At 44.3% G+C, this 22,685-nt stretch overlaps 1 protein-coding gene across 11 annotated transcripts in view; it reads right to left on the bottom strand.

Annotated features, from left to right (window-relative positions):
* gse1b (Gse1 coiled-coil protein b) overlaps positions 1-22,685 on the bottom strand; it is a 627,491-nt gene that overhangs the window by 151,258 nt on the left and 453,548 nt on the right. The gene's annotated exons all lie outside the window — the stretch shown is intronic.

The raw sequence follows: 22,685 nt of genomic DNA, 5'->3' as shown, positions 1-22,685 counted from the left end.
GGCGGAATTGAGCGAAATTATCTGCTCCGGGGCCGTGAAAACACAAGTGCTAAGCATCTGGCCCATTTATTTGCCTGTGACCTCCGAGGTCGAGCAGTCCCTATTATCAGCTGCTACACTTTGGAGGCCCATTGTTTGGAAGGTTGTCTGCGTGTATTCCCCTCAGAGAATGCCAGGCTGTCTGAACACACACACACACACACGTCCCTGCTGCTAGGTTCCAGAATGGAAATCGACCAACCCCACCACCTCCCCAAAAGAAAAAGACTGACATTGACATTTTAAATATATATATATATATAAAATAAATCAGAGTGTTACAACAAAAGGCTTTGCTGCAATTAGTCAAATCAGCAGAACAGTTGCCATCAGGAATAGCGTAGGGATTCTGTTAAGATTGTGTTACACAGGCAAATGTCATGCATGGCACTGCCGGCTTGCTTTATCTTGCACATCAGTCAAATACCTTCAGCTAATGTACCACAAGCCATTATTTGTACAGGAAATCGGTAAGCAACTTCTGCAAGTACAATGATTTAAGACGAGGGTGGTAAGAGACCTGTTATTTTGCATGGCTGGGAACTATGTCCCAGTCTTAAGATTGTGGCAATGGACTGCCTTTCAGCTGCTGTCAATGCCATTTGGGCTGTGCTGTGTGTTGGCACCACCGAGAGATTAACTACCCCGTCACAATTCCTGCAATTAGCCACATAGCAGGTTTGCTGTTTCAAAAGCCCTGTGTCACTTGAAACACTTTCTTTCTCTCTCTCTCTCACACACACACACAAAGCAAACCCTTTTGTGGGTGACTGGTTATTTTTAGTGTTAAGATTATCTGTTAAGGGGTAGAGATAACATAACCTCTATCAAGCTCCCCCCCACCTCCCATTCTTACCCACTGATCCTGTTAAGTCTAGCAAAAGTATAGCATTCTTCCAATGCAGCACTGGTAGGGTGAAGTGTTAGTGCAATTTGGACCAGTTTCTGAAGTAGGTGTTATTTAAATGCAAGTCTTTCTTTCAGGTTAATAAAAAATTTGTACTTATGTAGCACCTATCACAACCTCAGCACCACCACCTACCCACAAGAAAAAGCACACAGCAGTCAATGAGGTCCTTCCAAAATGAAAACAGAAAGTGCTGGAGAAACTCAGCAGGTTCAGCAACATCTGTGGTGAGGAGAACAAAGTTAATATTCTGAGCCTGATGTGACTCCTCTTAGGAACTGAAGAGAGAGGTCGGAAAGTAATGGATTTTTGGCTGACACACTAGGAAAGAAATGAGGAGCAAGTGGAACAGAAGGGAGAGGTCAAGGGAGGGTGAGAGGGTGAGGCAAAATAGAGGTCACTGGTGTCACAGAATTAAAGTGAAAGGAAGCGATTTTTGGTTACAGAGGAGTGGGCTAGGTCCAGAGTAGATGTTAATAAGAGAATGTAGGTCAGCAATGCTGAAAGCACAACCAAGTAAGCCAGGTACTTTTGTGAGAGGGAGGACAAAATGAAGGACAGAGTGTATGGTCTGAAGTTAAGAGTCACAGACATGTACAGTACAGAAATAGATCCTTCAGTCCAACTTGTCCATGCCTACTAGATATCCTAAATTAATCTAGTCCCATTTGCCAGTATTTGGCCCATATCCCTCTAAACCCTTCCTATTCATGTACCCATTCAGATGCCTTTTAAATGCTGTAATTGCACCAGCCTCCTCTGGTGGAGGCTCATTCCAAACACGCACCATCCTTTGCGTGAAAAAGTTGTCCCTTAAGACCCTTTAAACCTTTCCCCTCTCACCTTAAACCTATGCCATCTAGTTTTGGACTCCCCTACCCCGGGGAAAAGTCAGTGCTGACCTAAATTCTCTTATTAACCTCTACTCTGGACCTAGCCCGCTGCTCTGTAACCAAAAATCACTTCCCTTTCACTTTAATTCTGTGACACCAGTGACCTCAACCTATCTCTTCCTCTCTAAGTTTATAAGGTCGCTCCTCAGCCTCCAATGCTCCAAGGAAAGCAGTCCCAGCCTTTTAAGCCGCTCCCTATAGCTCAAACCCTCCAACCCTGGCAACATCTTTGTAAATCTTTTCTGAACCCATTTAAGTTTCAGCGCATCTTTCCTATAGTATTTGTTGAACTGAGTGTACTTTTGAAGTCTACTCACTCTTATAATGGACAATGATATAGTGCAAAGTCAAAATTTACAAATAGGTCAGGAGAGGTGAGAGTGGCAGATTTCCTTCCTTATGGGGTACTGCAGTACCAGATAAGTTCATTGGATAACTTCCTGGTCACAATTATTGCCACAATTTCACTAACTGAATTTAAATTCCACCAAATGTTGGAGTGGGATTTGAAACCATGTTACTACAGCACTAGACTGGCCTTGTAGTCCAGTGACATTATCATTATACCATCATCACTAGCCAGAAGTGCAGGACTTTATGCAAAAGCAACAATTCCTTAGGACATGCAATGGTTGTTAATAGAGCATGGCTTGAACTTTGGTCTCAATTCTGCTACCGAGTCATAGCTGACACGTTGACATATATATTAAATATTAGTGTAAGATATATGAGTGTAATAATAACAAACTATACAGTAGCCACTCCTATCTGAGTGAAACATTGACACCACATGCACCACTATCCCAACTAAGTAACAAGCTTGCTCTTAGATCAGGGACAGCTCTGGGACCTCTGGCCTGCTCAATGAAACAGTTTACACTGTGTTTGCCCATTGAGCTGGGATGTGTGCACTCGACAAAACAAAGAACAGAGAACAGTACAACACAGGAACAGGTCCTTCGGCCCACCAAGCCTATGTGGCCACATGACACCCTTCTAAATTAAAACTCTTTTGCCTCCATGCTGCCTGAGTCCTTTTTAAAAAATTGCAACTGATAAATTCTGTGCAAAAGCTGACTTTAGTTGTTCAGTTTGCCGAAATTGTGTCAACACATTTAAATCATAAAAAAAATTGTTAAACACATCAAAAGCACAATTATATAAAACTCAATTATCTGTGCTCCTCATATGGTATGTGGAATTGGGCACTGTATTCATTTTCTCTGCCACAACAAACAACTGCGCGATTGTCATAGAGTCAGAGAGACAGACAGCATGGAAACAGACCATTTGGTCCAACTCGTCCATGCCGACCAATTATCCTAACCTAATCTAGTCCCGTTTGCCAGCACTTGGCCCATATCCCTCTAAACCCTTCCTATTCATATACCCATCCAGATGCCTCTTAAATGCTGTAATTGTACGAGCCTCCACCACTTCCTCTGACAGCTCATTCCACACATACACCATCCTCTGCATGAAAAAGCTGCCCCTTGGGTCCCTTTTATATCTTTCCCCGCTCACCATAAATCTATGCCCTCCAGTTCTGGACTCAGGGAAAAGACTTTGTCTATTTATCCTATCCATGCCCCTCATAATCTTGTAAAGCTCTATAAGGCCACCCCTCAGCCTCCGACACTCCAGGGAAAACAGCCCCAGCCTGTTGGGCCTCTCCCTGTAGCTCAAATCCTCCAACCCTGACAACAATCCTTGTACAGCTTTTCTAATCCTTTCAAGTTTCACAACATCCTTCCGATAAGAAGGAGACCAGAATCGCACACAATATTCTAAACGTGGCCTAACCAATGTTCTGTACAGCCGCAACATGACCTCCCACCTCCTGTACTCAATGCTCTGACCAATAAAGGAAAGCATACCAAATGACCTCTTCACTGTCTTATCTACTTGCGACTCTACTTTCAAGGAGCTATGAACCAGCATTGCAAGGTCTCTTTGTTCAGCAACACTCCCCAGGAGGAGAAAGTGAGGACTGCAGATGCTGGAGATCAGAGCTAAAAATGTGTTGCTGGAAAAGCGCAGCAGGTCAGGCAGCATCCAAGGAACAGGAGAATTCTTCAGGAGAATTCCTGAAGAAGGGCTTATGCCCGAAACGTCAATTCTCCTGTTCCTTGGATGCTGCCTGACCTGCTGCTCTTTTCCAGCAACACATTTTCAACACTCCCTAGGACCTTACCATTAAGTGTGGAAGTCCTGCTAAGATTTACTTTTCCAAAATGCAGCATCTCACATTCATCTAAATTAAACTCCATCTGCCACTCCTCAGACAATTGGCCCATCTGATCAAGATCCCACTGTACTCCGAGGTAAGCTTCTTCATTGTCCACTACACCACCAATTTTGGTTTCATCTGCAAACTTACTAACTATGCCTCTTATGCTGACATCCAAATCATTCATATAAATGATGAAAAGTAGAGGACCCAGCACCGATCCTTGTGGCACTCCACTGGTCACAGGCCTCCAGTCTGAAAAACAACCCTCCACCACCACCTTTGAGCCAGTTCTGTATTCAAACGGCCAGTTCTCCCTGTATTCTGTGAGATCTAACCTTTGCTAACCAGTCTCCCATGAGGAACCTTGCCAAATGACTTACCACCACTCTGCCCTCGTCAAATAATTACTGCTAGTTCACAGCAGCCTTCTATTTCCTTTAATAAACTGCCTTTGGAAACTAAAAATTCCCTGCTGTTGCTGCACAGCCTATTAATTAAAATGGCTTCACTAATGCACGGCAATAGATATGTCCTAACCATAGTAAGAACCTATTTATTGGGAAATTGTGGGAGTGGTGTTCATCAGGGTGCTGCAGGTAACCTGTTCATTAATGCATATATCTCGAATGAAATAGCTGCGAAATTAGATGAGATTCTGCCTCAACTTTGCACACTTTGTGCACCAGGTGGCGAGGGATAACCTGCCTTAAGCTGCTGTTTATTTTGGTATCATTTCAAGTCGGAAACTGGGAGGTCAACGTCTGTGAGGCAGCTCCAATGTTTATGCAGCAGCAGGTCCTTAAGCCTGTGTTGGCACCATTGTAATCACAGTTATTGTTGGTTAATGGGTCTACCTTTAAGCTTAGGGAAGGTAGATTCAACAGGATATCAGTGGCCTGCATTCTTATCTCCCCACGGACAATCTGAAATGGTGGCCATTATTTTCAAGAAAAGCCGTTGCTACCGAATACTCTAAAATGTCCCATGGCGAAAGTGAGGACTGCAGATGCTGGAAATTAGAGTTGAGAGTGTGGTGCTGGAAAAGCACAGCAGGTCAGACAGCAGGAAAATCGACGTTTTGGGCAAAAGCCCTTCATCAAGAATGAGGCTGGAAGCCTCGGAGGTGGAGAGATAAATGGGAGGGGGGGAGGGGGTGGGGGGGGCAGGGTGGGGCGGGGCGGAGCGGGGCAGGGCTAGGGGGAAAAGTAGCTGAGAGTGCAATAGGTGGATGGAGGTGGGGCTAAAGGTATTAGGGTGGAGTGGATAAGTGGGAAGGAAGATGGACAGGTAGGACAGGTCATGAGCTGGAAGGTTGGAACTGGGATAAGGTGAGGGGAGGGGAGAAGAGGAAACTGGTGAAACCCACATTGATGCCATGGGTTTGGAGGGTCCAGAGAAGGAAGGTGAGCCTTTCTTCCTCGAGGCGTCAGGTGGTGAGGGAGCGGCGATGGAGGAGGCCTAGGACCTGCATGTCCTCAACGGATTGGAGGGGGAGTTGAAGTGTTCGGCCACAGGGCGATGGAGTTGGTTCGTGCGGGCGTCCTGGAGATGTTCTCTGAAGTGCTCTGTGAGTAGGTGTCCTGTTTCCCCAGTGTAGAGGAGACCGCATCGGGAGCAATGGATACAGTAAATGACATGTCTGGAAGTGCAGGTGAAACTTAGATGGATGTGGAAGGCTCCTTTGGGGCCTTGGATGGAGGTGAGGGGGGAGGTGTGGGCACAGAATTTGCAGTTCCTGTGGTGGCAGGGGTCGGTGCCAGGAGGGGAGGGTGGGTTGTTTGCATGGGAGGGGGGGGGAGCATGAACCTGATGAGGTAGACGCAGAAGGAACAGTCTTTATAGTAAACAGATAGGTGTGGGGAGAGAAATATATCCCTGGTGGTGGGGTCCGTTTGGAGGTGGAGGAAATGGCGGAGGATGATTCGATGTATATGGAGGTTGGTGGGGTGGAAGGTGAGGACCAGGGGAATTTGGTCCTATTTTGCGGGTGGAGGGAGCATCTACTCCCAGGAGGACCAGTTCCACCACAGAACACACCAGATGGCCTCCTTCTATAAAAACCATAATTTCCCCTCCCACAAGGTTGAAGATGCCCTCCAGCGTATCTCATCCACTTCCCACACCTCAGCCCTCAAACACCACTCCTGCAACTGCAACAACTCCAACACCATCTTCCCATTTATCTGTCCACCCCTGAGGCTTCCAACCTCATTCCTGACGAAGGGCTTTTGCCCCATTTTCCTGGTCCTCAGATGCTGCCTGACCTGCTGTGCTTTTCCAGCACCACACTCTAGACTCTAAAATGTCCCATGTCCATTAAAAAAATCTTGACAATGCACCCTACGTGGCAAACAAAAATAAGGAACATTTTTTTCAACATGCAATTTAACTTTGTTTTGATCCCAGTGGATGGCACATCCCACAATAAAACCTGGCTTGATAGATCATAATTTGCTTTTGTTTATTTAGTCAACTAGGAATCTAGTCACTAAGCCATATGCACATTAGACTGTAGATTTTCATAAACAATAAAGCAGATGTTTTACTCACAAGAAAAATTAGCTGTCTGTATATTAAAGATAGTTATAATGAACTTACACAGCAAGATAAAGTCAACCCATTTCCCGCCACTATCTGTTACAGGGACTCAAGTCCAGAAATTATTTGCCTATCTTAACTCTTCAATGATCGACTGAACTGATTCTTTTCAGTTGCTTTGCTGTGGACCCTGGAGACAATTCTGTGAGCACTTACCAAGTAGCGACATAAACCTCCCAAAAACATGAAAGCTTAAGTTCCAAGGACCCAAAGATTTCTAACCAAACTTTCCTGGTTTGGAAGTTTGAAGAACTAAACTCCTTTGCTGAGATGATTTTTCCTGAACTGCTCGGCATCTCTCTAGAAGCAAGACTAAACTGGCTTCTCATTCTAACACCCACATCATTTGATTACATGTTTATGATAACTGTCATAAACCTATTAGTATAAACACACTTCCATTAACACCACAGGGATGTGCAGTCACTTACTTTCTGACAAAATGTTAGATATAAATCATTCGATAGGCTGGGATTTCTTTCACTGGAGCATAGGAGATTGAGGGGTGGTCTTACAGAGGTTTATAAAATCATGAGGGGCATTGATAAGGTGAGTAGGAGGGGTCCTTTCCCTTGGGTAGGGTAGTACAAGACTAAGGGGCATATTTTTAAGGTGAGAGCAGAAAGACTTAAGGACATAAGGGGCAACTCTTTTTTTACACAGAGAGTGGTTTGTATGTGAAACGAACTGCGAGAGGAAGTGGTGGATGCAGGTACAGTTATAACATTTAAAAGACATTTGAATAAGTACATGAATAGGAGGGTTTGGAGGGATATGGGTGTAGCACAGGAAGGTGGGGCTGGTTTGGGTTGGAAACATGGTCGGCATGGACTGGTTGAACTGAAGGATCTGTTTCCATGTTATGTGACTCTATGTGACCCCCACCCCCACCTTCACCAAAACAATCAACTTTTCTCAGTCTCTACTTTTAAATCCCAACGGCTTTGCTACAGGAGGATGTTTTCCTAGCCTCCTTGTAAATTGTAAATAGAACAGCCATTAAAGTCAACCTTACATTCTTACATCAGTGGCCTCTCATAATCTCTGAATTTGCCAGCATTTTCTTTTTAAAGAGTAGATTCTTTGCTGGGCTCTGTTGGAAATCCAATCTCTATATGAATTTCTCTTGGAATGCTGGAAGTCAGTCCACATATCCTACTGGAAACACCAGGTTGCCAGGTTTGTACTAAACTGTGTTCTGGACAAGAATGCTGCCTACCCCTCCACCGAGAGCATGCACACATATAAAAAGGCCTTAGGATTTGCAACCTTTTCTCCTTCCCTTGGGACAACATCTTGTGTTCCACTTGTCACATTCAAACCCCATCTCGCCACACCCCAACCCCAGCAATTCACTGCGCACTGAATCGTGAGCAAAGAAAAACCCACATCCTGCTTGTTGTGTGACTGCTGTACCTAGGATGGCCGATGTGTTGCCACAAACCCTTATGGTTATGGACTGATTATAATCTCCCTCCCCTACCTCTCAACGTGCTTCCTCTTCCTGTACTTAAAGTGTTGGCTCTGTAACTACATTTCTAATAATTCCAGGTCGGGTCTGAATCATGTCCTTTGCAGCTCTCAAGACAGACATGGCTGAGTGAGGCCTAGTCAAGATAATTCATCCATTACAGTGTCCCTCTTTCAACCTAGAACTGTTTTTAAAATGATTCTCACGTTTTTTATCTCTACCTGAAGCTCCAGTCCTTATGTTTCTCTTGACTGAAGAGAAATTTCAGGTCAACCGGCTTAAAATTGTCTTCAACGTTTGCGCTCGTGTCCCCTTATTCCACATTTACAATTTATGTTAATACACTGCATCTCCTCGATAACGTACACCTTGTGAAATCACCGCTGTGCCACTTCTGAAGTTCTCAACATATAAAGCCTCCTTCAATAAAACCAAGGACTGTAAACCCATGGGAACACCATTCCAGGGCAAAGTCTCCCTCTAAGACACACAGAATCCTACTTTGGAACTATATTGCTCCTTCACTCTCACTGGGTCAAAGACTTGGAACACCCATCCTCACAGCAGTCTGAGTTGCTCACCACCACCTTGTTAAGGGCAATTCTGACTGACAATAAATGTGGTGCCGCCAGTGACACTTGATTCATGAATTAATTTTTTTTTAATTTACTCCACCAGCACCAAGTCTGCAGGAACCCAAGCAATGTCAAACCTTGCGTTCCTGGAAGTTGGCAGGCCACAATGTGGAACTTATGCTTCACACGCGCACAGCCAAATTCACTGGAAGACTTGTATTGGACTTAAAATGCTAACTTCATTTCGCCTTCCACAGACTTTACCAGAGCTGCTGAGTTTCTCCTGCACTTTCTGTTCTTATTAATATTTCAGGTTTGAGAAGCTCAGTCTCAGGATCTGAGTCCATTAGCGTCATTGGCATGGATGCAAGAAGGAATGGTGCAAAACTGCTGCAATAGCTCTGTGCATTCTGGATATTGATCGAAAAACAAAATCCACGTAAACCTAGACAAACCAAGTTTTTAAGCTTGAAACCATAACACGTGAAAGAAGTCAACTGGGCAATTACCCATGACGTATTGGCCCATGGTGTGCAATTCTTTGTGTCTTCTCAGGGTAATAAAGTAGACTTTTGTTTTTGGACTCCTGGCACAGACTCTCAGCTGATTTCAGGGCACATTAGGACAATATTTATCATTGCAGATGATAACTTACTGGTTGCAAGGACATAATGGCACACTCTTGCAGGTAGCCATCCTGCACTGAAAATGCCAAAGTTTGAACATGACCTGTCTGTGGTTTTCATTTTCAGACTGTGCAAAGGCAATGAACCCCCTTGTGTATGTTGTAATGCAGTTCCAGGCAAGTGGCTTCACATTATGAAACATCATATTCATTTTCGGTCTGTGAAAGTCCCAGAAAATAGAATCTGCCTTAAAATAAAAATCAATTTTTATTGAGTATATTCATAAGGTAACAAGTCAGACAGACATTGTAGGAGATATAACACTTCATATTAGATTCACGGACTGTTGGAAGAGAAAGGTTTTTATTCCCTTAATAGAGTTGGCCACATGCCACAGTGGTACATAGGTCTTGAGACCCTTAATACTTCCAACCAGATAATGTACTTTGTGGCTAAATTAGCTTCATCTCACATTGTAAAAGGAAGCTGAAAGCATTCAGTTCACACAAGGTCTCCTGAATGAGGCCAAAAGGTTGTGTTCACAGATTTGGCATCTGAGACTAGCCCTGAAGCTCAGCTTCTGACCCCACAAATCTACTATTACAAGGTTCAGAATCACAGAACAGTTACACCACAGTAAGAGGTCATTCATTCTGTCATATCTGTGCTATCTCTCTGAAGAAGCAATGCACATAGAGCCCCTCCCTTATTTTTTCCCGCACAATCTTCCTTACCAATTAATAATCAAATTACCTTTTGAATGCCATGTCTGAATATGCATCAACCACATTCTCAGGCGCAGCATTCCAGAGTCTAACCACTTGTCACATGAAAAAGCCTTTTCCTTGTTCCAGCCGTGCTTCCTTTGCCAATTACGTTACATCTGTGCCCTCTTGTTCTCAAGCCCTCCACTAATGGGAACAGTTTCTCCCGATCTATCTTGTTCACACTCCTTCTGATTTTAAATACTTCTATCAAATTTCCTCTCAACTTTCTCTTCTCCATGGAACACAGTTCCAACTTCTCCAAGCTACTGCACAAATTCCTCAATCTTGGGATCATGCTTGTAAATCTTTTCTGCGGTTTCTCTAATACTTTCTCATTTTTCCTCAATTCTGGCATCAATGACAGATCCTCAGTTGAGTACATTCTCCTTTTCTTTATTCATTTCGTGGGCTGGGTTGGTACTGTCAAGGCCAGCGTTTAGAGTAAACCACAGTCACTTTTAGATTAGATTAGATTAGATTAGATTACTTACAGTGTGGAAACAGGCCCTTCGGCCCAACAAGTCCACACCGCCCCGCCGAAGCGCAACCCACCCATACCCCTACATTTACCCCTTACCTACACTACGGGCAATTTAGGATGGCCATTTCACCTGACCTGCACATCTTTGGACTGTGGGAGGAAACCGGAGCTCCCGGAGGAAACCCACGCAGACACGGAGAGAACGTGCAAACTCCACACAGTCAGTCGCCTGAGGCGGGAATTGAACCCGGGTCTCTGGCACTGTGCGGCAGCAGTGCTAACCACTGTGCCACCGTGCCGCCCATGTCAATGTCCATGTCAATAAAAAAGGCAGAAGGGACAGTCATGAACCAGATGACAATCAACCAGAATTGTCATTGCCTCAATTTATCTTGATATTGCCTATTTATTAATTGGTGGGATTTGAATCTCTGTCACCAACCAGAAGATTAATCTGGGCCTTTAGATTACTCAATTCCAAAGAGGCCACAGGTGTTATGCAGGTTGAACATGACTTCCTTTCTTTTGTACTCTACGCCTCTATTAGTAAAGCCAAGAATACTGTACATTTTATTAACCATTCTCTCAAACTGGCCTGTCACCCCCAATTACTTCTGCCATACATATACCTCCAGTCCCATCTGTTTCTGCAACCTCCTTAGCATTGTACCCTTCACTTTGTATTGTATCCTTGCATTCTTTCATCCAAAATGTATCTCTTCAGACTTCCACTCCATATTTCCATTTCTGGTTTCACCCCCACATCGACAACCAAAAACCTACTCCCATACTCTGGTCAACTTCAGACTTTAATCCCAACCCTCATCCCTGCTACCTGTTGTGCACTAAGTGCTGCCCATTTATTTCCTTTGCTGGTCTGTAATGACTTGCAGATACGTACAATCTCAAATTAAGGTTCTAATCCTAATGCTCGTGTCTCTTCATGGCATCTTCCTGCCTTACCTTTCTAACCTCTTCCAGAGCAAGAATCTGCTGCCAACAAACCCAACAAGCTTTCCTCTCTTCTCTTGATCCTTTCCCCTTTCCATGTCCGGTGGTCTCCAAGCTGCTTACACTCATGCTCCAAATCCATGCCTTCCAAACCTTTACCCCTCCCCCCCCAACCCCCTCATTGCGAATCCTATTCCAAAGCTTGAACATTATCATGATCCTTCAGTGAGAGCTGGGAGAGTGGATGAGGAATGCTGTGAGAGCCGGGTCTGTTAGAGTGCGAGTATAGTAACTATCAAATCCGTATGGCACACATTGCTGCCCCACAATTCAGGACCCCCAAATATTAGCTCGTGACTCCAGTGGGGTTGAGACTGGGATAAGATCACCCATGATCATATTAAATGATGGAGCAGGCTCAAAGGGTTGAATTGCCTACTCCCATTGCTAATTCCTATGTATGTTCCGAAGACCCCATTTGAGGTCCCAACTCCTAACTTGGGAAGCACTGTTCTAAACTTTGAATTGAAAATTCTCAACCTCTTCCTTTGAATAAAATTTTAGCTCAGTTGGCAGGACAGCTGATTTGTGCTGCAGAGTGATGCTAATAGCATAGGTTCAATTCCTGCACCATTTGAGGTTACCATAAATGACTCTCCGTCTCAATCTCTCTCTTGTCATCTGTGGCGTGGTGACCCTCAGATTAAACTACCACCGGTCATCTCTCTCTAATGAGAGATCAGCTCTACGGCCTGGTAAGTCTATGACAAATTTACTTTTATCCATTGTTTGTCTTAATACCCTCCTTCTTTACATTAATGTCTACTTCTTTGATGACTCTGTGATGATAATTGAGGCATTTTTCTGCACTAACGGTGCTCTGTAAGTGCAAGTTGCTGTCATTGTCTTTTCTTCCACAAACGAACTGCCTAGAGGCAGTCAGGAACTACAAAGGACACTAAATTAAACACATCCACAGAGCTCAGTTGCAAAAAATAACATCAGTTTTGACTGTTTATTCTAACTGTGTTTCACATTTACAGCATCCCTCATAGAAATTCACACCATAAAGAGATCAACCCAATTAGTTCAACTTATCAAAATTTTCATATGCAGTGATTCCTGGCACTTAGCTCACATAATAATACAACAGCCTGTTAAAGGCATAAAGTAGGTGGGCTACAGCAACGTTGGCACTCCAGGGAGGCTGTGGTGTAACTGGCCTATTAATCCAGCACCACAGGTAAATGTCCTGGGGGCTAACAAACCCTTCGGTCCAACTCATGCTGACCGAGTTTTCTGATCTAAACCTGTGTATGGCCCATATCCCTCTGAACCTTTCCTGTTCATGCACCTGTCCAAATGTCGTTGAAATGTTGCAACTGCATCTACTAACTCCTTTGGCAGTTCATTCCACACACGAACCACCCTGTGTGTGAAAAAGATACCACTCGGTCCCTTTTAAATCATCCTCCTCTCACCTTAAAAATATGCCCCCACAGTTTTGAACTCATCCACACAGGGGAAAACTGGGTCACAATGGGGCAGATGGTGAGAATTTTACCCACTCTTAACAAAATCTGCCATTGATGTCAAGTCTATAGATTCCAGGCTTGTAGCAACACGACTGACTGTTAACTGCACTCTAGCCAGCTTGGGATGGACAATAAATCTGAGTAGTCCAAGAAATGAGTTAGCACATTACAATCAAATGAGAGGACTAAGAAGGGGTATTTTATCCCTCCTGCAATACATCTGTACCAAGGCAGTGGCACGTACATTACAGCCCCAATTCCCAAAAAGGAATACTTATTCAATACACACCATGGGTCCGTGAGTTGGAAATGCAACAAGTTCATCACGGTATCACCGCTGAGTTCCAATGTCCTGGATAAACTAATCAGAGAATTTAATTCCACAGTTTGGCCAGGGAAGCATGTAGCCCAACGGGTTATCCAGGGCCACTGACAAATTACATTCTCCAGTGTAGGCAAAGAAGAATTGTAAACCCATGTTTCGGTCATCGAAAGCATTGTATATATTACAAAACACTGGAAGCATTGTGGAGGGAAGGGAAGCTGTTAATGAGATGGAAGAAACAAATCTCCAAATGGTGGTAAAGCTCCAACATCAATGACATTGTGGGAGAATGGAATTATCTGTTAAACAGAACCACTGGTACCCATGAACTATTTTCCATCAAGGTTGGGATCTTGACATGCACGAGATTATTTGCTGCCCGAAGTAAGGATTTCACCCTCAGGCGAATCCACATGCTGCTATCTCTGGTTCTCTATCCAACATTGTATATCACGCCGTTCAGAATTCTTGAAGTCTTCGAGCTACAAGGCTGCACAGCATCGGAAAACACTCTGCACGTTAACAGCAGTCAGGCACCAAGAGAGCTCGAAGAGGTGAGACTGAGCACATCCAGGCAGCTCAAACAGGCTGATTAATAATTCAGGAAGTGAAAATTGACATCAAAAGCTCAAAGCCGGGCCATCTGTGTTATTGGATGACTGTTGGGTGCAATCACACCTGACTGCAGAAAGCGATCCAGACAAGTGCAATACTGCGTCCAATGGGACTAGGGAGGGAGGTGGGGAGAGCAGATGGATAACTAACCGTGCAAATGATGGCAAAGTCACTGTGACAACAACAGTGCTTCTAAATCCCTCATTTGGCAAATTTACAGGAAGCTCAATTAACTTTTTACATCTGAAATATGTGCACCAGCTTTCCATTTAAAGAGACCATGCCCCTCTCCTTTCTTGTTGATCTGCCTTGGCGGAATGCCAAAGGCACCAGACGTGAGACCTTCACAGATACCTTTCCTTTAAAAGTACGCCAATTCTCGGTAAAGGGTGTGTGTTTATTTGCAAAATTCAACCTGAAAAGCTGCGATGTTAGCATAGGCACAGAATGAGCTGAGCCAAGTTATCACCATTTCTACTGAATGAATTCCAGTGGCACTCTTGGATTTGAAATGATTGTGATAATTGCACAGTTCATCCACAGCCGCTGTCCCACCATCTATTTTACATAGAGTCATCCAGCATGGAAACAGATCCTTCGGTCCAACCAGTCCGTGCCAAACATAATCCCAAACTAAATGAGTCCCACCTGCCTGCCACATCCCTCCAAACCTTGCCTATTCATACAATCCGGTGTGTGCGCTACAATACATCCGGACTAAAGCAAAGGTACATGCATTACAGCCCTGCTCATGATTCCGAAAGAGGAATACTTATTCACCACACACCACGGGTCAGCGAGTCGGAAATGCAGTACATTCCAATCTAAAACGTTGTCATGTGCACGCGTCTGTGGGGATGTGGTGGGAAGCTGACCTTGGACCAGAGAAAGTGGAGTGCATTCCTAACCAGAAAGTCCGATTGAAGCAATGCACTTGTCAACAGCCAGTAGACGGGTGTGCAGGATGTCACCTTCTCTCCATCCCTACAGTTGCTAATGGCCACCCGAGTCACATCAGCTTGAGAGAAGGTGCTGATGGGATCTGGGCACAGAATCCAGGCTCTGCCACATAAAAACTAAATCATGCTGCACCAAATAATGCCAGGAATGTTAACACGACCAAACCAATTGTTTCCACTTCTCCTTCCAAAAAAAAATGCAGCTTCATAAAAATAGAAAACTGTTAATTGACTCCACACTTTTCCTTTCAGCTTCATAAATTTCTATAAGAATTGTTCAAGCCATCTGTAACTCCTGCCAATTACATACTTTAACCAGCTTAAAGCATCGACATCCCTGTGTAATCTCCTCTAGAAGCTACAGCCTTTGAAAGCTTTTATGTACTTAAAAACAAGGCATTGACTTGCATATATGTCTGGTTGAAGGTTAAATGTATAAAGGAGAAGGTTTACTCACGAGTGTTTGTGGTATTTCTTCAGAGGAAACAGCTTTAAAGTGGATTGAGAATCCCTTGAGGACTCAGTGATTAAATGCATCACTTGATGCTGGACTGAGCCACACAGAGCAGAAGGTCTAAGCTTGAAACCATGTCTGTGAGGAGTTAACTGGTCTCAGCTGGTAAAACCTGGCTTCAGGATGCTTTAAATTAAAGGGGTCCTGCTCCTGACGGTGATCCCGTGCCATCTGCTGAATAATGCGGTCAAAATGGGATCTGGGTGAAGCCTCTCATAGTCAAATGACGAGCAGCTGGGATTGCAACTAAAGAATGGTATTTGTGAGCAGCACCTGTAGAAATGGATGAGGAGTGACTGCAGGAGGAAAAAAAATCATAAAACTGCACTGCATAGGAGGCCTTTTGGCCCATCAAGCCCATAATGGCTCTTTCAAAGAACAATCAATTTCATTGATTTGTGTAAGTTTAGTATGATGTTTTGGCATTTGGATTCTGTTATTTATGATGTATTGCTTCTCAGTTTTCTTACCAAATGTATTACCTCATATTTTTCAACATTGACTTTCATCTGCCCTTCTATTTCCTCTTGGAAATTAATTGCCATCCTCTTCACACTGCTAAGTTTCCTGTCACCTGCAAAGTTGAAGTCACTTGTATCCCCCCCCCCCTACTCTGTGCAAGCTGTTCCTGAGTATCAGAAAGAGCAGTGATCCTAGAACTGAACCCTGGGGAGTATCAGTGCAAAACATCCTCAGATCCAAACGAACAGACCACCTCAACTCTTCTATTTCCTTATTTGTACAAATACTGTCTTATCCCACTGGATTCAATTTTGCTAACAAGCTGATTGTGTGACATTTTGCCAAACACCTTCTAAAAGTCCACATATGCAGCATCAACCAGGCAACTGCCTGGTGGTGTTACCACTAGACTATTAATTCAGAGGCCCAGGTAACACTCTGGGGACCTGGGTTCGAATCATGCCAAGGCAGATGACAGAATTTGAATACAATAAAAACTTGGACATCATCAATTGTTGGATAAACCCATTTGGTTCACTAATGTCCTTTAGAGAAGGAAATCTACCATCCTTAACTGGTCTAGCCTACATGTGACTCCAGGCCCACTGCAATGTGGCTGACTCTTAACAACCCTCTGAGTGATAAATGCTGATCTAGCCAGTATCCTGTGAATGAATTAAAAACACCCTCTGTAATATCTCATGTTGTCTCTCCTTTATTAATCCATGTCAGTCCAAATGGCTGTGTCCAGACCATTTTTTTCCCCAGTCCATTGTTTCTGAAAGCCTCATAGAACATAGAACATAGAACAATACAGCACAGAACAGGCCCTTCGGCCCACGATGTTGTGCCGAACTTCTATCCTAGATTAAGCACCCATCCATGTACCTATCCAAATGCCGCTTAAAGGTCGCCAATGAATCTGACTCTACCACTCCCACGGGCAGCGCATTCCATGCCCCCACCACTCTCTGGGTAAAGAACCCACCCCTGACATCTCCCCTATACCTTCCACCCTTCACCTTAAATTTATGTCCCCTTGTAACACTCTGTTGTACCGGGGGAAAAAGTTTCTGACTGTCTACTCTATCTATTCCTCTGATCATCTTATAAACCTCTATCAAGTCACCCCTCATCCTTCGCCGTTCCAACGAGAAAAGGCCGAGAACTCTCAACCTATCCTCGTACGACCTACTCTCCATTCCTTGCTGAAAAGACTTTAAAAGTGGCCAATGATTGCTGAGTAGTAGCTAATTCCTCACAGGTTACTTCATCCAAATGGTGGAATCAACCCTTCACTTCACAGTGAAGATCAGATCTTCAGCAGAGGGGGAAAAGACTGACTGAGAAAAAGGTAAAGGACAAAAGTGAAACATTGCTGGCTGTGGCTCATCACTCTCACCTTCAAGTCAGGAAAGCTTGTGGGTTCAAATCCCATTCCAATGACCCAAGCAGAAAAATCTTGTTGGCCGTGTCCGTGCAGAACTGAGGGAGGGCTGCACAGCCTGAAGTGCTGCCATCTTTCAGATCAGGCATTCCACTGAGCCCCTGCCTGCCTTCTCAGCTGGATGTGAAAGATCTTATGGCCACTACTTGAAGGAAGAGCAGCAGAGTTATCTTTGGTGACTCTGACAATCCATAGTCTGAAGAGATTACTTTGATCATCATCACGCTGTTGTTTGTGGGATCTTGCTGCACCCGAATTGGTTGCCCAGTTTCCTACTCTACAACAGTTCAAAATGTATGTGAAATTTGTGGGCAAGTTCTATATAAATGCAGAGTCAAGATTAGAATGGTGTTGGAATTCCTGATGAAGGACTCCGGCCCGAAACATTGATTTTCTTGCTCCTCGGATGCTGTGCTTTTCCAGCACCTAATCTTGACTCTGATCTCCAGCATCTGCAGTCCTCACTTTCGCCTAGTCTATATAAATGCAGTTCTTTCTTTTTATTGTGAGGGACCATTGCCTCAGAAGTGTCACTGGGCTGGTGCGAGTCTGAATCTGAGCAGAACCAAGACTGGAAATGGATTTGTGCTACATTTCAGTCTGCAAATATTTGCGTAAATATTACAATTCAGGAATCAGATTGTGAGAGGGAACCTCATATCAGGAATTTCATTGAGGGGTAGGAACGGGTCCATGTGATGTTCAGTCCATTGATCTAAGACAACATGAAATCATTTGCTATTTGACCATAAGGGGCATCATAGTCAAATCTGATCCAGTTCTCACACAACACTTACATTTTCTCATAAGCTGTCAGTGGGGTGGAATAACTGGATTAGCAGCCGCATTAAGGAAATGCGCCTGGGAGAGGGGCTTGCTACATACACATTAAGTGTTGACATGGTAACAGTACACGGTCAAGAGACTACATCCCATCATTGCTAGGAAAAGGATGAGAGCTCTTGGCTAAACGACTCAACTTTGTCCACATCACTGACCCCTGCCCTTTAACACCACACAGCCAGTCAGTTTTCTTTTAAGCCTGTGTAACAACTGTGTTGGATCTCCGATTGTGGTGCTTCAGGCAGTCAGAGAGACAGGTTTCCCTCAGTGTGACAGACTGGAGGAATAAGGGATTGGGCACTGGCTGCTTCTGCACCTCCACCTAGTGGGAGAAGTGCTCAGCTGCACGTCTCAGAATGGGGATGCCCAAAGTTTTAAAAAATGCCTAAAAAATGTTTGTGGAATGTGACCGTTATTGTCTACCGCCCTTGAGAGAAGGGTGTGAGCTGTCTTCTGAAACCACTGCATTTCATATGGTGTAGGTGCACCCGTGGTGATGTCAGGGAGGGTACTGCTGGTTTGTGACCCAGTTCCACTGGAACAACAGCATAATTCCACCACGAGATGGAATGTGTCTTGGAGGGAAACCCTGTAGGTGGAGGTGCAGTCCTCTTCTTCCAGGTGGTAGAGGTTATGGATGTGTAGGGTGCTGCTGAACCAGTCTCGGTGAGTTGCACCTCTTGGATGGTGCGTACTGCTGCTTCAGTGCATCCACGGTGAAGCTAATAAACATTGAGGTTGGCAACAGGATGCTAATCAAACGGACTGTTTCTCCCCAGATGATGTTGAGCTTCTTGAATCTTGTTGGCATTGCACGCATCCAAGTAACTGAGTAGCGCATCATAATCCTACCCCGGGCCCATGGATGGGGAATTCAGGGAATTACGAGTTGAGTTACCCACTGCAGAATTACCAGCCTCTGACCTGTTCTTGGAGACAGAGTGATAAATACGTAGAAAGGTTCCCTAATTGGGGACCACCAACCCCTCCCTCTGTCAGCTGTTAAAAACTAAAGTGAATTGTTTGCAACCCTGGTATTATATTGTATTTCACCCTGAGATGAGCTTCCCAATATAAATTACTGTCCTCTACAAACTCTGTTGCCTCTCTCGTATCAAATCCCATTTCCTACCACTCCTGGTGGTAGCTAAACTACATTAGCTCCCTGAAAGATGTGTCTTGTTTTTAAAATACGCGTCCTTGGTTGGAAATCTTTCCAAGGCCTTGCTTCTCCATGTCTCCTCCAGCCTCAGGTCTCTCGAGTTATCTGTACTCCTCTAATTCCGGGCTCCTCTAATCTGAATTGATCCTCCATCGGTGCCACTGCCTTCAGTCACCTGGGCCCTGAACTCTGGAGATCTCTTGTTGCGCCTCTCCATCTCTCTATCCTCTTTTAAAACTATCCTCCTTAAAAACTACCTCTGTCCAAACCTCTGGGCGCCTGACCAACAAATCGCCCAAAGTGGCTCAGGTGTTGTGTTTTCTTTTATAATAATCCAATGTGTCATAGTATTACGTTAAAGGCACTAGATAAGCTAAATTCTTGTCGCATGATTGATGCAGATTCAGTCAGTCTTTCTCTCAGCCTCTGCTAATAACTCACCATCACTTTTGTTAGTCGCATCCTAAGAATCTCACAAACACTTGCCTGAAAAGAGAGAGCATTGTCTCGAATGGTGTAGTGATAATGTCACTCAGATTAGTAATCTACAACCCCAGGTTAATGTTCTGGACACATGAGTTTGAATCAGTTGCTGATGGATGGTGAAGTTTGAAATCAATAGAAATCTGGAATGAAAGGTTGGCTTGATGATGATTGTTGCTGTAAAAGCCCATTACCTTGAAGGAAGGAAATCCGCCATCCTTACCCAGTCTGGCCTCCATGTGACGCCATACCCAGAGGAATGTGTTTGGCTCTCAACTGGCCAATAGGAATAGGCAATAAGTGCTGGCCTTGCCAGAAAGGCCCACATTCCATGAACAAAGGGGAAGAAAAACAGAGTATATTTGCTTTTGAGTATTTTTTTTTGGGTGAAGAGCATTCTTCCTTGTCTTTTCTGCTACTTGATTGGGCCTGCCCACCTCTGGGGTCCTTCTAGGAAAGACTAACCATCCTGTGGCCTGTGCTGGCTGAGAATATCCTCGCAAAGGCGTGAGTGAGGTGACTGTGGAGGACTATGACTTTATGACTGCTGTGACTTGCCAGTGTGTCCCACCAGGTCATGTGACTTATTGCTGGAACAAAGATATAGCCACACTCTGAGCCCCTGTGTCATTTCCGACACTGTACATTGGCGACTCGAATTTAAAACAACGACTCTACCACTTACACTGAGCATAAGCAACATAAAGATGATGCAGGGGGTAGAGAAATTTAAATGAAAACTGAATGTTAAAACATGGTGCAGTACATCTAAACAAAACCTATGTGGCAGCTGTCTGACCTTGAACATTTTCCTCATGAGCCGGGCGTGAAGCATGTAAATATGGAAACTTTAGAAGTAGCCAAGTCCTACTGCAACTGTACAAGATGCTGGTGAGATCACACCTGGGGTACTGTGAGCAGCTCTGGTCCCCTTATTTAAGGCAAGATTTTATTTCATTGGAGGCATTTCAGGGAGGGTCCACTCCAATGATCCCCGGTTCAGGGGACTGTATGAGCAAAGGCTAGACAGGTTGGCACTCTACTCACTGGAGTTTAGAAAATTGAGAGGCGATCTCACTAAAAACACACAGGATTCTTAAAAGGTAATGGGAAAGCTTTATGGCAAAGTCTAACATCAGAAATCGTTGTCTCAGAATTAAGGGGTGCCAATTTAAGGCTGAGAGAGGGTGGAGTGTTGTTGGAACTCCTTGCCACAGAGAGCTGTGGGATAGAGTCCCTGTGTACATTTAAGGTTGAGATAATTAGATTCGTGATCATTTGGGAAATCAAGGGTTATGGTGAAAGGGCAGGAAAGTAGATGTGAGGTGTATCAGATCAACCGTGATCTTACTGAATGGCACAACTAATTGAAGGGCTAAATGGCCCATTCCTCTCCCTGTGTTCAAGGCCACGTAGGTTTTGTTTAGATGTACTGCACCATATTTTAACATTCAGTTTTCATTTAAATTTCTCTACCCCCTGCATCATCTTTATGTTGCTTATGCTCAGTGTAAGCGGCAGAGTCGTTGTTTTAAATTCGAGTTGCCAATGTACAGTGTCGGAAATGACACAGGGGCTCAGAGTGTGGCTGTATCTTTGTTCCAGCAATAAGTCACATGACCTGGTGGGACACACTGGCGAATCACAGCAGTCATAAAGTCACAGAGAAACATCCAAAGAAATGGGCGCAATTAGGAAGAACTTGGATGATCAGGATCATTCGCAAATGATGAACATACATCTTCCGAGGTGCGTCGATGTTTTAGTGAGGGGTAGGGACACGGGTTGGGGGAATCCATGAAACTGTCAGGCTGCATGTTGCTGCTGCCACTTCTCCTCATTCCACTAACAAATTAATCACTGCATCTTCAAAAGCAACTAACCAGGAGGAAAAACAGGTCAGGAGGAAGCAGTAAGGAATGATTACTTTGTTCACTCAGAGCAAACACTGACTCTCATCAACGCCAGTTGCTGTTAATAAGAAAATTTCAATGTAAATGATAGCAAGGGAGTAGAATGATGATATTTTCCATTTGGAAACAGAACCAACAACTGTACTTTTGTTTTTTTTTGCATATCTCACATGAGCTGAATATACACGGGCTATTTTCATTCTGAGTTAACAATCCATGTGTCTGGTCTAGTGTATCATTCCTTAAAAACCAAGCAGACAGATGACTGCACCAAATGAGGGATTCGATTTGATTATGAATCAATAAATTAAATGTAGTACAGATTGAGGTAAAAGGGCCAGTATGTGAACTCTTTACAAACATAAAAAGAAGAAGCAGAGGCTATTCAGCCCCTCCAGCTTGTTTTGCCATTCAATAAGATCATGGCTGACTGGTGGGTTTGCTATTTGTTCAAATGGTGGATGCACCTTCCCCTGCAGATCTGAAATACAAACTTTAAGTTCATCAAAGTCTCATATTTGTTGGCCAAAAAATGAAATGAAACAAAGTTCAGTTTCTGGTCAGCCAACGGGCACAGCTGAAAGTACTCCCCAGTTCTGGCCTGCACTGCAGACACGGCATGGTAATGACTGGCATGGTAAGTGGGTAGACCAACCTGGTACAGCTCAGGGAGGGGGGGGGGGGGGGGGGGTTCAGGGGCACTCCGGAAGCTGGTGAATGGCACAATCCAGGAATCACTGCTTAACCTCTCATCTGATACCTCCAACACTGTAGCACTCCACCACTGAAGTCTGATGCTTTTGTGCTCAGGATCCTGGACTGGAATTTGAAACCACCATGTCTAACCCACGAGGTCAGAGGGCAACTGCTAAGCATGGCAGACGAC

This window comes from Chiloscyllium punctatum, chromosome 26, assembly GCF_047496795.1.
Source record: "Chiloscyllium punctatum isolate Juve2018m chromosome 26, sChiPun1.3, whole genome shotgun sequence".
Lineage (NCBI taxonomy): Eukaryota > Metazoa > Chordata > Chondrichthyes > Orectolobiformes > Hemiscylliidae > Chiloscyllium > Chiloscyllium punctatum.
Note: the sequence above shows the minus strand (reverse complement) of the source record. Positions and strands in the feature narration are given on the sequence as shown.